Raw genomic sequence first — 13,527 nt, 5'->3', positions numbered from 1 at the left:
ATGTTTAGTGTATAAATGGGGACTTTTTGTTTCAGAGACAACTTGGGCTTTTTTAAGTTGCTACAAAGAACACAGTACAGATGGCCAAAATTGACTTAGCACTTGCTTCTGCTTAGCTTTCTTCTATTTCTTTGCTGAGAAGCCTAAGAATAGTTCATGAGGGATCAAAACCACACAACCCAGCTGGTGTTGGACAAGCACTTCTGCCTGTATCTGCTTTGCTGCGTTCTTCATTAGTGACCAGCTGCAGGGACAGAGCTAACAGGCATTACATAACCCTACAGTAGCTCTAACATTGAGTTACGCTTTCCACAACAGCCCCCATACCTTCAGTGCTGCAGTGTGCTGCAGTCACCCTTCTGAAGTCTAAAGATACCTACAGGTACAAGACACTTGGGACAAGAAGTGAGGGAACAGTAATTTCTCCGACGGTATCTCCAAATGCAACATGTGTGCATCACAGTTTAGCAAGACATTACAGTTGAAATCATTAGGAGTTTCTTGTCGCAAAATGGTTGGGAACAAAGAAAGCAATTCTAGCCTGAAAGCAGATTTGCATACAGAAACTTAATTTATCAAACTGTGGGATGTATTTTGGAAGAAGAGAGAATATAAACGAAGAAAAGGAGAAGCAAATTTAAGATTCTTATGCCTTGCAATTACATCCATCTTTACACCCTGTACTTATTTTCTGACTTTTAGAGCTTCTATTTTCCAAACAAAACACTTCAATACCTTAACTGAAAACAAATATTTTGAAAAACAGAGGAAGAAGCATTTCCTAATCCTGTAAAGTAAAGTGATATAAAGCCAGCTGAGAGCGCAATAAGATAAAGAATACGGACTAATTGGTGATAAAATGTCAATATTCCAATAGATGTATGCCTGCAGTCCATTATATTTAATTAGGGCTCTCTCAGGAAGCAATAAATCATGTAAAAGATGAATTGAGAAAGAAGTCAACTGACTGCTGGGAAACACTCATAGGTTGGTGTAGCAAGGCTAATCTTTAGAGTAAATTAAGAACTAGTCCAGACACGTTAAACAGAGAATTTGAAAAAAAGAGCAATGTCTAATATTAGTACAAGATAAAGAGATTACACAAAGGCACTGTTGATCTACTCAGGTTTTAATTATGATATCACTTATTGATATAATTAAAAAGTATTAAAAAAGACTCAAATGAAAAGAAGCACTAGACTGGAATACTGGGCCGGTTACGCACAGCCCCATTCTGAAAACCAGTATCAAATACTGTGCAGCACTTGGACACTGCAGCTTCACTCTGTGTTCAGCAGGGCTCCATGGAGCTGCCCCTCTGCACTCCATCAACTGGATTAAAACCTGCAGTTTACAGGTTGTGCATGGAAAACAAAACACAAATGAACTGGTGGTCACATCTGCAGGATCAGGGCAGAAGAGCAGCAAGTGCAACACATGCTGGCTGAGCACACAAAACCAAACAGAAAAAGGGAAGATGACAATGAGAAAATAAAAGCAGTAGTGCTTGCAGCACTGAAGAGTGAAAATGCAACATAATTTAATGCATCTGTCGGAATAAAATCTATGCTATTTTTGCTGACATCAGTGATGGGATTTTATTTTTTCTGTGGCTCTTCTCAGTTCTCCATTAAAAAGATTTCTGAAAAAACATATGACATTTTAAAAAACTTTAAAAGCATCTGAAATACAGAGCACATGAAGCGAAAGAAGGGGAGGTTTTTGGGTTAATTTTTGGTGGAGGCAAGGCACAATAGAAATAAGATGATACAAGGAAACATATTTTTAGATTTGCTCAGAAAGTAACAACTAATTTTTAAAATGGTTTTGTTTTTGTAACCTAATCACAATAGATGTCAATTCTACTTATTTAAAATTGATTGGGTGAAACTTGGATAGAACTGACACAAAGTGCCATTTCCCACAGGACAGACCTTCTCTTGTCATGTGTAAAAAGCAATAAATAGTGCTCTTTTACTCAAAAGTGATGCTATGACAGTTTGCATTATGCGTTGAGACAGGCATTCAGTTACATATTTCAAACAGAATGGGACTCATGAGAGCAGAAGTTTGAAGACCAAGTTTCTATGATTTTTGGCTTTCAGGAAAAACTCTATATTTTTTTAAACTTCTGCTTCTAATCTGCCCTTGTAAGATTTTACAGAGGAAAGGAAGAGAGAGTGGAAAAGTTCTCCAGGTGTTTGCAGATTTAGCCATTATTTTGCATTTGCCATTTTAAGCTGTATATTATTACTCTATGAAATTAGCTCAGTGGTAGGTAGGATGGTAAGTAGGTAGGTAGGTAGGTAGGTAGCCAGGAGCAGGGACTTATCTTCTTAACTTAGGTACAAAACCCTGGCTTGTTCTGTGCTAGTCTTCAATTCGAGACTACTGACAGCTAACACATTACATCAAGAATTATCCATGGCGCATTTTCAGAGCTGCACCTGAGCACCAAGGCAGCACTAACACACATCAAGTGCATCACTCCTGGCATCAGACAAGCTTCATCAGCACTTGCTGGAAATGTGCTCCACTGCCCTGTGTAGACCTGTCCTGTGGGAGGTACAGAGTGGCCAAGATCCACTATGCCTTCAGCAGCTCATTCGTCTTAATTTTGTTTTTTATTAATTTGGAGATGTCCTTTTTATTTTCGATTTTTAGAAATGGTAGCATATCCATGCAATGTTTGCTGTGTTTAAATGCACTATGAATGTGACAACATCCAGTGAGTCCACACAGCAAGGGGAAATTTGCTCAATGATTTCTTTTGTATTGTGCAGGTTTTGGAAGACTGGAGCCTTTCCCTGACATTTTCTGATAAATAAGAGCTGCTAAACATCTATTTTTCAAGAAATTTCCTGGAAAAATTGACAGGGTTTTCCCTATTGGATAAATATTTCAGAAAGGTTCAATTCTCCATGTAAATTCATTTGTTGGAATTTTTTTATTATTGCCCTTTAGAATGTAATTTAGATGTTAGATCATAGCCTTCTGGCAGTACTAAAGCACTTACTGTTCAGATTCTTTACTGAAACAACCCTCAAAATCACTTAGTTAGTGTCTGCAACAGACATGCAGCCACATCCTCAGACTCGTGTAGAATGTATATAGAGATAGGATATTTTTGGGAATAACTTAAAGATTTGTTTGATTACCTAATTCCAGTTCAGAAGAGTTGACCTTGCTGTGACAGAGTGCTTGATATTTGCTCAGTTTAAAATTATGTACAGTAGCCTAGGTTTGCTGATGTGTTTTTGTGTTTTATTAAAGCCTACTAATACTGTCACATTTTGTAAAATAAATAATTTGCTTTATAAATTTTGAGAAAAGGACATCAAACTCTCACCCAAGTTAGTCCTTGTTTCCTGCAACAACCTTGCACTGAAATTTTCCTGAAAAACCTACAGGACAAGAATTAAGTATAACTTGATTCTTGCAAACCATCCGGTACATTAATTTAAAAAATAATAATTACAAATCATATGTCTAGTGGAAACCAGCTATTTAAGGGAGAATTTTGCATTTAATTTTTGTTTCAAATTGTTTGTGTAGAAGAAAAAAAATGAAAACAAACAGCACCACACCTGATCAATACAGAATAAAGTAACCCAGCTGAAGAAGCACTTTGGTGATGGTTACCCAAAACTGCTCATACAGTTCTGTTGATGCATACATGGAATCTTTCAATAATCACAGAAAAATAAAGTTTATGTGGCGTTTTGTCACACTGAGTCGGTATTTGGACAATGAACAGCTTCTACCTCCCACATCACCAGTGTTGGTAGTTTTAAAGCATTTGCTGGTAATGGAAGAAAACCAGTCTATGCTACAAAAAGCTCAACACTGAATGAAAAGTGTGTCTGTCTGACCCAGAGCTATTTGGCTACCCTTAGATCTTACCTTCACAATCCCTGGCAAAGCTGAAGTAAGCATACAGGATTGCTGAGGATAGAATGGATCTCTGGGGGATCACCCAACCCAAACTCCCACTCAAACCAAAATCAACTGCAGCAGGTTGCCTGGGACCATGCCCAGTCAAGGTCTGAGTATCTCCCAGGATGGAGACTCCACAAGCTCTCAGGGCAACCTATTTCAGTGTTCAACCATGCCCACAATAATAGGGGCTTTTGTTTGTTTAAACAGAATTCCTTCTATTCCCAATTGTGCTCATTGCCCCTATCCTGTCACTGGGCACCACTTGGAAGGATCTGGTTCCATCTTCTTTACTTTTTCCCAAAGATATTTATAAACATTGATAATGTAAATTGAGGTTTTTATTCTCCAGACTAAACAGTCCCAGCTCTCTCTGAGTCTTCCTATGTGACACAGGCTCTAAGCCTTTAATAATTTTTGTGTCTCCATTATGTCCATGTCTTGCTAGTATTGGGGAGCCCACCAGAAAACACAGCCCTCCAGATGTGTCTCACAGGGCTGTGTGGCTGAGCAGTGCCCAGTATGTATCCTGGATATTCAGGTATGGAAGAAGCCTGATATTGTCTTTTTTCAAAAGAACACCTTAGAATCTCTTGATGTTAGAGGAGACAATAGCTGGTTCATTGGGAACTGTGAAACAATGCTTAACAACAAAGTGTGAAGATGCAGTCATTAATAGATTTTATTCTAATTCCTGCTCTTTAATTTTTTTTGCAGTTTGACTTAATTAATTTCAAACTAAATGACTGAAAGCATATTATACTTCTTTTACCCATGTTGCCTACATTCTGTATCACTGTGGCAAGAAATTTTAGATTCTCTGAACTAAGCAGAAAAGGTATGGGAAGGGGGCACAACTTTTCTTACATAGAATGGGAATCATCTAAAAGTATCATACAAACAACTTCCCAAAATTGATAATAACCTGTTATTGCATTTTCTCTATCAAGAGCTTTGCACAGGATGCTTCTAGAGAGAACCATGTGAAAAACCAGAAATGACTCGAGGAAGAGCTGTCCAAGCTACCCAGGTAACACCTGAATCACACAGTCACAGTTAATGCTTCCCAATCACCTTCTGGGTTAGAATGTGGCTTACTGGAATTATTTTTAGAAGGAGCTTTGTTGTGGGAGGAGGGTGGGTGCACACTGCCCGTGTCTAACCTGATCTGACTCTCATAGTGAGGATGAGTGCCTGGGCTCTCAGGCAGTGAAAACCAGGGCATACAGTGGTATCAGCCAGCCTCAGGGCCACCCCTGGGGCACAGACACCTGAGCCTTTGCATTCCCAGTGCAGAAGATGCACCCAGAGCTGCCATTAGTGTAAGAGCTTGGACGGGGAGAGAAACGAGATCTTCACTGACTCCTTTCTCATGGAGATCCACAACATAGTTGGCCATCAAAACAGCAGCTCCTTACCATTTTTTGGGCTGCTGGAAATTCATCAGACTTTAATTAATGTATGTTATTTTTGGGGAGAAGGGAGAAGCAGGTTATTTTAGTCTCCATTTCCAGTATGGAACATGGGAAAGGGTAGAAGATATAGAAGTATTGTAATAGGTTATTACAATTTTGTACCTCGAGAACTTTACAACTTCATACATAGGGTCAGAGTTACTGTGTCTACTTCAAAGATTTCTGTACTTCTGTTAGTATACTCCCCATGATCAGTGCTTTCCTTACACTTTCCTTCAGATAAAGAAGTAAAATGCATTGATACTTCTAGTAACTAATAGTTATAAAGCAGAAAAGCTTCTTTCAAATTGTCATTTCTAACAAAATATTAAACCATTTGTAACAGCCATGCCTGATAAATACAAAGATGAGGAAGATTATGCATTTTCCTACCTGTACATTTCTGTGTTTCATCAGAAATTTGTTCTTCAGGAAAGAATTCAAAGTATCTCTGATTTAAGTATCTTCTTTTGCTATCTATCATTCCATGTGGATAGCATTACTATATGGCATTACTACTATACTGTGAAGAAAAGTGATTTATTTACTAACAGAGCAACATAAACATCTATAATAAACATCTATTTAGAAAATGGAAAATAGGTGACTCTGAATTCAGTGCCTATTGGAAATATTTTGAATGCTACACACAGCAGTTAATTTCTTTTATTCATTGACTCTTCATCCAGATAATATGAGTATGTTCTAATGAAGCTAAATTTAACACCTATAAGTGTTCAGAAAGAAAGTGCTTTTCCTTTGGGATGTATATTCATTCATTTTTTCTACCTAACTACTAGCAGCATCCAGACAAATTCCATGATGAGAAATTGATACTAATCATGCGTGGCATAAAGTTGGTGATTTGTGACTGAATACTGATTTGAGTTTTGCAGATATGAGACATCAATTTCCCAGCAGTGGATCTTCTATAAGAAGCTAAAGAATTTTGAAGGTTAGTACTTTCTGAAGTTCAGCAGATTTTAAAGCTTAAAGAATTATTTTTTTTTTTAATTGTAGGTTACAGGAAATCTGAAGGAGGTTTTTTAGGCTGGATGACACAAATCAGGCTGTGGACCATGCCTTCAAAGTTCTACATACAAGGTTACAAGCACCTAAAGATCACAGTTGCCTGACTCAAAACACTGCTAAGGCCACAAGAGGAACTTGTCATAAGATAAGCCCTGACAGCAGGAACTTGAGATAAGCACAGCTAGGAGAAATTTTCAACAGGAAGGCACTAATTCCAGGTCTAGTGGATGTGAGGTCTGGTTAGCACATCCTGGTTAATGCATCGAGGCAAAAAGTTCCCACTGAGGCAAACTGTGGGAAAGAAAGCCACAGTCTTTGCTTAAAAAACTGCTGAGTTGAAGAAGTAAGAAATCTCAGTCCCTCACAGCACAAAACAAGAAAAAATAATATTTAATAACAGCAACAACTAAATCTCCTTTTAAGGGGCTGATAAACTGTCTGATAATAGAAACTTACAAAATGAATCCAAGTGAGCTTAAATTACTGATTTTTACAGTGAATACCATCTATGAAAAAAAAATCTAGTGTCCAGTAATAATAATTTGGTCTCCTCCTCAGGAATTTTACAGTTACTATGGTTATATTCTGGATGCTGAAAACAGCAAAATAATAAAACCTAATTGGACTGAAAGGCAAAAATGCTAAGTCCTTTATTATAACAGCTGAATTCAGTAGCATGAAAAGCACCAACATATCCTAAAGGCATATTCTGGAAATATTTATTTCACTTTTATATAAAACAAAGCAATTAAAATTCTTTTCAAATGATTTCACTTACACACACTTATCCATTTCATTCCTGCCACTATATAGTGTCAGTAATCGCAGTGGCAATCATATTTTCTGTTTCCATTTAGATGCAGAATATTTTCAGCCTATTTGATGAGATTGTGTGAAATACAACCTTTTCCTCACCTGAAAACCATGTCATCCCAACAGAGAAGCTTTATCACCCTCTCAAGAAAAAGAAATATGCTTGTCCATATGCTTGTCTTTGATAGCACTTGGTCACAATAGGATTTATTAATTAAGAGTCAGAGAACATCAGTCTCCTTCTAGACCACTGCAGGTAGGGAAATTAAGCTCAATAATCACATGCTTTTTGGAGTCACCAAAATGCTTAATTCTGTTTCTCCCCACTATTCTACTGGTTGCCAGAGTTCACTCGCAGCAAGAAAGCTGTCAAATAAAAAAATGAATGGGGAAACAAGTACTGAATCTCTTCCTAAAGGGTGGCTACAAGTGAAAGTAAAAGAAACTTTGCCTCCTTCAAGATCAGCTTATTAATGCAGTACTAAAAGAGAGTTTGAATTTTCTGCACATAGCTTCAAATTCTAAATTCCCTGTTCTTTGAATTCCATGAGCTCCAGTCATGGAACAATCTCTCCAGAACAGGAGAACACGTTTCTTCAGCTATATTTGCAAATATACATCCATGTGAACAAAAAAAACCAACCAACCAAAAATAACGCCACCTTTTCTACCTGATGTAACCTAGTAGCAAATGTGACCTACAGACTCAGCTGTCAGGATGACTCAAGCAACTTTGCCTAACACACAGGTGATGCTCAACACTGCAAGGTGATGGGGAAGCCATCATTAGAGATCAATACCAAAGTCAGCTTTGGTGACTGCACTGTGATACAGAAGCACAGTTTAGCTTTAGTTAACTTAAAGCTACCAAGATCCTATTCCACTAGACATTTAATTACATGTAGAGCTGAGCCCAGGCTCACACCAAAGTGATCCTTGAACAATGCCGTGAACCTCACAGCTACAAACCCTGTCTTGTAGCCAGGGCAAGCAACAGCAAAGACTGTAAAAGAAAAAAAATCCTATTCCTGGAGGAAGGTACTGAAGGTGTTAAGTTTACTAGAGCAATGAAGAGAGACATAAATCTTGCAGTTTCATCTCAACATCGTCAGTTTGAGAGGCAGGGGAAAAAAATTAATTTATCCTGAACTTCCTCTTGCTCTCTTGCTCTTCTTTCTGGTGTGGAAGAAACAAATGTTGACTTCAGCGTGCTGATAAATGAAGGAGTAGTTAGGCAGAAGTCTCTGAAATGACACTTTCTGAAGTAAATTCAAACTTGTATTGCAGTCAGAAGCAAAAGAGCTGTCAGAGAGATTTACCTCTCAAGAAGCAGTGTTTGGTAGGATGGTAGATCAAATTTTATGTTCTTATCAAAACACATGAATTCAAAACTGATTTACACTTTAGGGATGAAAATTTATAGACAAAGAATGTTTAAATTATCATAAGTAAATAAAAACCATAAAAGATGAATAATTCACTTTCATTAATGCTTTAGGCTGTCTTTCTCTTGAGAATTCATTCAGGAAGAATAGCTATTTGTCCACTCCAGCCCAGAACTACTGAATTGGTTCTTACTATTCAAGCAGTAAGGAAGCATCCTCTCAAATCAGGCAGCACAATCAACTGTCCTTTTGAAAAAAAAAAAATCATTAGTTCCAGTTTGTATGGGCAAGTTTTAAAGAGCAAATGACAAATTGATTTTTTTTTCTAAAATTCTAAATAAGGAAATTGTCATGTACAATTTATAGCCCAAATGATCAAGTACTTGGTAGACAGCTCTAAAACAGCGTTTCCAGGTCTTTCTCAACTTAGTTTTCCTGATACCCACTGTACCTCAACCCCAAACTCAAAACAGTCTTTCAGGTCACCAACACATTTTCTCTCTTAAGTCAGAGTCTTCATGGATGCCTACTGCTGCTACCTCCCCTTAAGGAATACAGTCAATACATATTCAAATTGTATTTTAAAAAATGAATTCTAAGCCATTATTCACATAATTAAGCAGTTATGTCATTTTACCAGCTCAAGAAATGTATTTTACTTTTTTCTATTTTTTTTTTTTTAAAGAAGGTACAGAAAAAGTCATTAAGTGGCAAACTTCAGAGAGTCTTACCATTTTTTATTTACAGTTAAAAGCCCTGATGGCTACAGGTACTGTAATCATAGAGTCCAATTAATAAAAGCCCTTTTTATCTCTCACCAAATAATATTATGGCAATTTTTAGCAACTTCATTCTAAGGAAGAATATTAACAGAGTGCATGATTTTGTTAGAAACATGGTGGGTCTATGAATTCTGTCTAAAAAGAATTTTTATTGCAAGTGGAATGAGAAATATTTCACATCCTCTTCTGTAGCATGAGAGGAAAAACATTTTAAAGGAAAAAACATATACACCCAAGGAAATAAAAAGTCTCAAAAAGTCTCCAAAAGTCTCAAACCATTAAAATAAAACAGGTATTAAGTGAAACTTAGACAGGATTCTATTCATAACTCTTGAATGGATGATTATGGAGTTCATTGCCTGTAAAGAAGGCAAAAAAGCCCCCACACCCCCCAAATATTGGTATCTGCAGGCCTCCAGCAAAGCCAAAGCACTATGAATTTGTTAATATAGAAATACACCATTAGATATTGATTTTCAATACACTATATGACTTGCCAATTTTCTCACGTGAAGCCTCCCTGTAAGAGATCAAGAATCACGAATGACAGACTGGGGAATTTCCCACTGATGCACAGTTGTGCACACACACACACACACACACACAGAGACACTTGTCACCTGTGTTCTGAGCCAAAACCAGGCAGGAACTGTGGCATGAGAGGAGCACACATCCCAGGTAAAGAGCTTTGCTGACAGAGTGTGCATTCCTTGAAAAGCGGGCTCAGCACATGTTGCAATGCCCAGCTCTGAGCAATGTTTGGATCAGAGCTTGCTCAAAACCTGGCCTGGTTTCATCTGCATCAGCCTGAAATGCAGCACCTCTGGCCTCCGAGGGAAAACTACCCTGGCACAGAGACCACCTGCAATAGGGTGTGCAGACCAGAGGCTCTTTAATGCATCTTGCAGGGGCCTCAAGCTTCTCAAGTACCACCAGCTGCCTTTGAACAGCTTCTGAAAATCAGCATCTCTACCTGTACAACTTTCAATACCAAAATACACAGTGTTAAAGATTTTTCTGTCAGAGCAGTTATGTATTTCTTCACAGAAGATTAAGAAGTCCCAACTGAACAGCAGCAAAAGCTATAAATGGAGACCAAGATGTTAACCCTAATGTCTTCATATGCTTTATTTCACTAAAGTCTTAGTATTTTTCTCTTCATTTTATAAGAAGATTTATGTGCACCCCTGAAAAAATAATATCATTTTCAGAAAAATTCTATCTTTATCTACTGGAACCAGAAGACAAATAAATTTTAAAATCCTAATTACAGGAAGAGAGATACTAGTCTAGATGCCAAATCAAACCCAAAAAAGCAATAGGGGCAGATGGCCTGAAATAAGAACTCTTTCATGCAATGAAAAATCTCTTTAATCCTTAAAATGGAAACCCCCCCAGGGTTTCTAGAAGTTTTTGGCCTAAAGAGTTATATTTTTAATGTGTTAACTACTTCTGATGTTTTTCTGTATACAGTGTTCAGTGTAGGTTGTAATGTATTTTGAAATATCTGTATGCTATATTGGGAAAATACTTTACTTAAAACATTTTCTCTGCAATAAGAGGTTTAATGCTACTTCATTATATTAAAAATACTCCACCTCTGAGAGCCTTTGTTAAAACTGCATTTCCTTTTTGGTAAGATTTCCTATATAACTTCTTTTTAACTTCCATTTGGTAACATCATATAAAAATTGCAAAATATGTAATGAAGACAAGGCAAGATGCATTCTTGAAAATTCAGGATTTTCCCTAAGAAATGTACACAGTGGATGGAGGCAAAACATAAAAGAGGACCACTATTTTCTGTGTCCAGCCTGGGACAAGCTTGGGAGAGGTAATTGATCCTTAATACAATGGAATAGAACAGTGTAGTATTTTTTTAAAAAGCCAAACATTGCTTGAAAATCATGGCCTAGAGATTTTCAAGCTTTTCAATCCATACCATATGGCTCTGGATTCCCAAAAAACTTCCAAGGAAGTTTTAGGTGAATCCAAGTTCTTATCAGGGTCTGAAGTTTATGACAGCAAAATCCCCATAAATAAACCCCAATTAACAAGTCCTGTTATATTAACTAAACAAAGTGAATAGTAATTACAACTGCTTGCTTAGCTAGGAACTGGCTTGTTGCATCCTTCCACCTCTTGAAACAAATGGCAAATATGAATCAAAAAGGTACCTGACTGTTTCAGACAATGAGATGGCTTAAATGCTTAAAAAACCTCAACTGATCCTGTGACCTCAGGTATTTGTCCTTTCAGGACTGAATCCAGCATGTCTAGAAAAGCTGATTCAACTCCTACCAGCATCAATTGGCAGGATTAAGTGAAAATGAATACCTGGCAGAGATATTTTGTTTATTTTACATTATTTCCTTAAACATATATACATAAACAAATCACCACAGCTCTTTAGAAAATAGGAGGTTTCAATATTGGACTCAGAAACTGACTTCTTTGACCTTATTTTGTAAGGAACAATCCAGACAGTGTAACCTTGCTGTTGGCAGCATTAGAGATGAAGCTGATCTTAATTCCAGTTAAAGTCTTGCTTGCTCTTTGATCACAGGAAACAAGGTCAAACTTATTTTACCTGAAGGTGTACCCTGTAAAACTCAGAAAAGTGCTACAAAGAAGCCATAGAATCACTCATAATTTAAATGACAGCATGTTTTATACAAAGGACTGTCAAGGAATATGATAAGGCTATGAAGTAAATTGAATAGAATTCAAGGAATCAGTTGCAGGTGGTAGAGCTAAATGAGAAGGATTAAAATCATAGTTAAAAGAAAGGGCACCAGAAATGAAAGTAGCTAGAGACAGATGTAAAATCACTTTAGTGACTGCCTAGCATATTTATAGTATTTTACAAAGAAAAAATAATTGCCTATTAGGACAAAATAGTTATTAACAGCATAGTAAAAAGAGAATGGAAAGACAGAAACTTGAAGAACAAAAACAGTCAATAAAGATGGGGCAGCCTGCAAACATACTTCAGTTGTAAGTTGAGGTGCTTTTATTGATTGAAGTTTTCTTGCTAATGAAAACATTTAGAGTTTCTTACACAGCTCGCATTGTCTTGTGTAAATGTCAGCAAAAAGATGCTGTATAAAGATATCATGCAAGTGAAAATGGAGCAGCTAAAATTCTGATTTTCCCACTAATTTCTTCAGGATTTTTTGTGCAATACTGAGGAATACTGTCTCAGGTGTTTTATTTGACTTTTAATGGTAAATAAATCAAATTCTTTTTCTTGTCTCCAATGCATGCACATACATACAGTAGTCTTATAAAACATTAAAACAGCAGAAGAAACCATGTAATGTTGCCCAATTGTTTATCCCAATATAAAGCCTTATGCTTTAATTACCAGCAAGCTTCACAAGAGACTAAACTAAAGTAGGGAAAATGAGAAGATCCACTGAGATGAAGCCCTGAGATATCCCAGGTTTCTATCAGTATCCATGTCCCTGAAATGTTCTTATTGCCTGGCAGTATCTCATTAAGATGAATGGTCACTTCACAAGTCTTTGGAGACTTCCTGAAAGGGCATAGAGATATGAAAGGGAGAAATAATAGCATTTATTTTCTGCACCATTTAATAGATATTTACTGGCATGGCAATCAGGTGCTTTACAGTTAAAAAAATTACACAGAGAACCACTCAAGTTTTTTGAGATTTTCCACTTTTCCTAAACAAGCTTTCACACTTGAAACACATACACACTTTTTTTTTTTGTTCTTTTTCTTCTAATTAACTAGTTTAAAGTTTCAAATTCTTGGCAGTTAAAAGCTTCTATTCATATTGGTACCTCTCAAATATAGCTTCATGACAGGGAAGTGCTAACATACCTTCAGTGTGTATAGGTCTCTTTGAAAGCCTGTTAATGCAGCCCTCTTCCTTTTTAGTACAGGTGTGCCTAATGTACCTTCTCCAGCTGCTCTGAAAGTTGTTAGTTTGTCTTCAGAGTTCCCACTGACTGAAATAAAAGTAACCCTAAAAGCAGCAGGATAAGCCTGCTATTATCCTAGCTCAGCAGAAATTTCAACCTCCTGATCAAAGAAATGGGAGTGGGTAGAAAGACATGGTGGTAACTGAAGATCTGGTATTCCTCTAATTAGGCCAAT

General features: G+C 37.0%; 1 protein-coding gene across 1 annotated transcript in view; it reads right to left on the bottom strand.

The window, feature by feature from the left end:
- KCTD8 (potassium channel tetramerization domain containing 8) overlaps positions 1–13,527 on the bottom strand; it is a 92,132-nt gene that overhangs the window by 23,840 nt on the left and 54,765 nt on the right. The window lies entirely within an intron of this gene.

This window comes from Molothrus ater, chromosome 4 (genome assembly GCF_012460135.2).
Source record: "Molothrus ater isolate BHLD 08-10-18 breed brown headed cowbird chromosome 4, BPBGC_Mater_1.1, whole genome shotgun sequence".
Taxonomy (NCBI): domain Eukaryota; kingdom Metazoa; phylum Chordata; class Aves; order Passeriformes; family Icteridae; genus Molothrus; species Molothrus ater.
The sequence above is the reverse complement of the archived record's forward strand: the minus strand, read 5'-3'. Positions and strand labels throughout refer to the sequence as shown.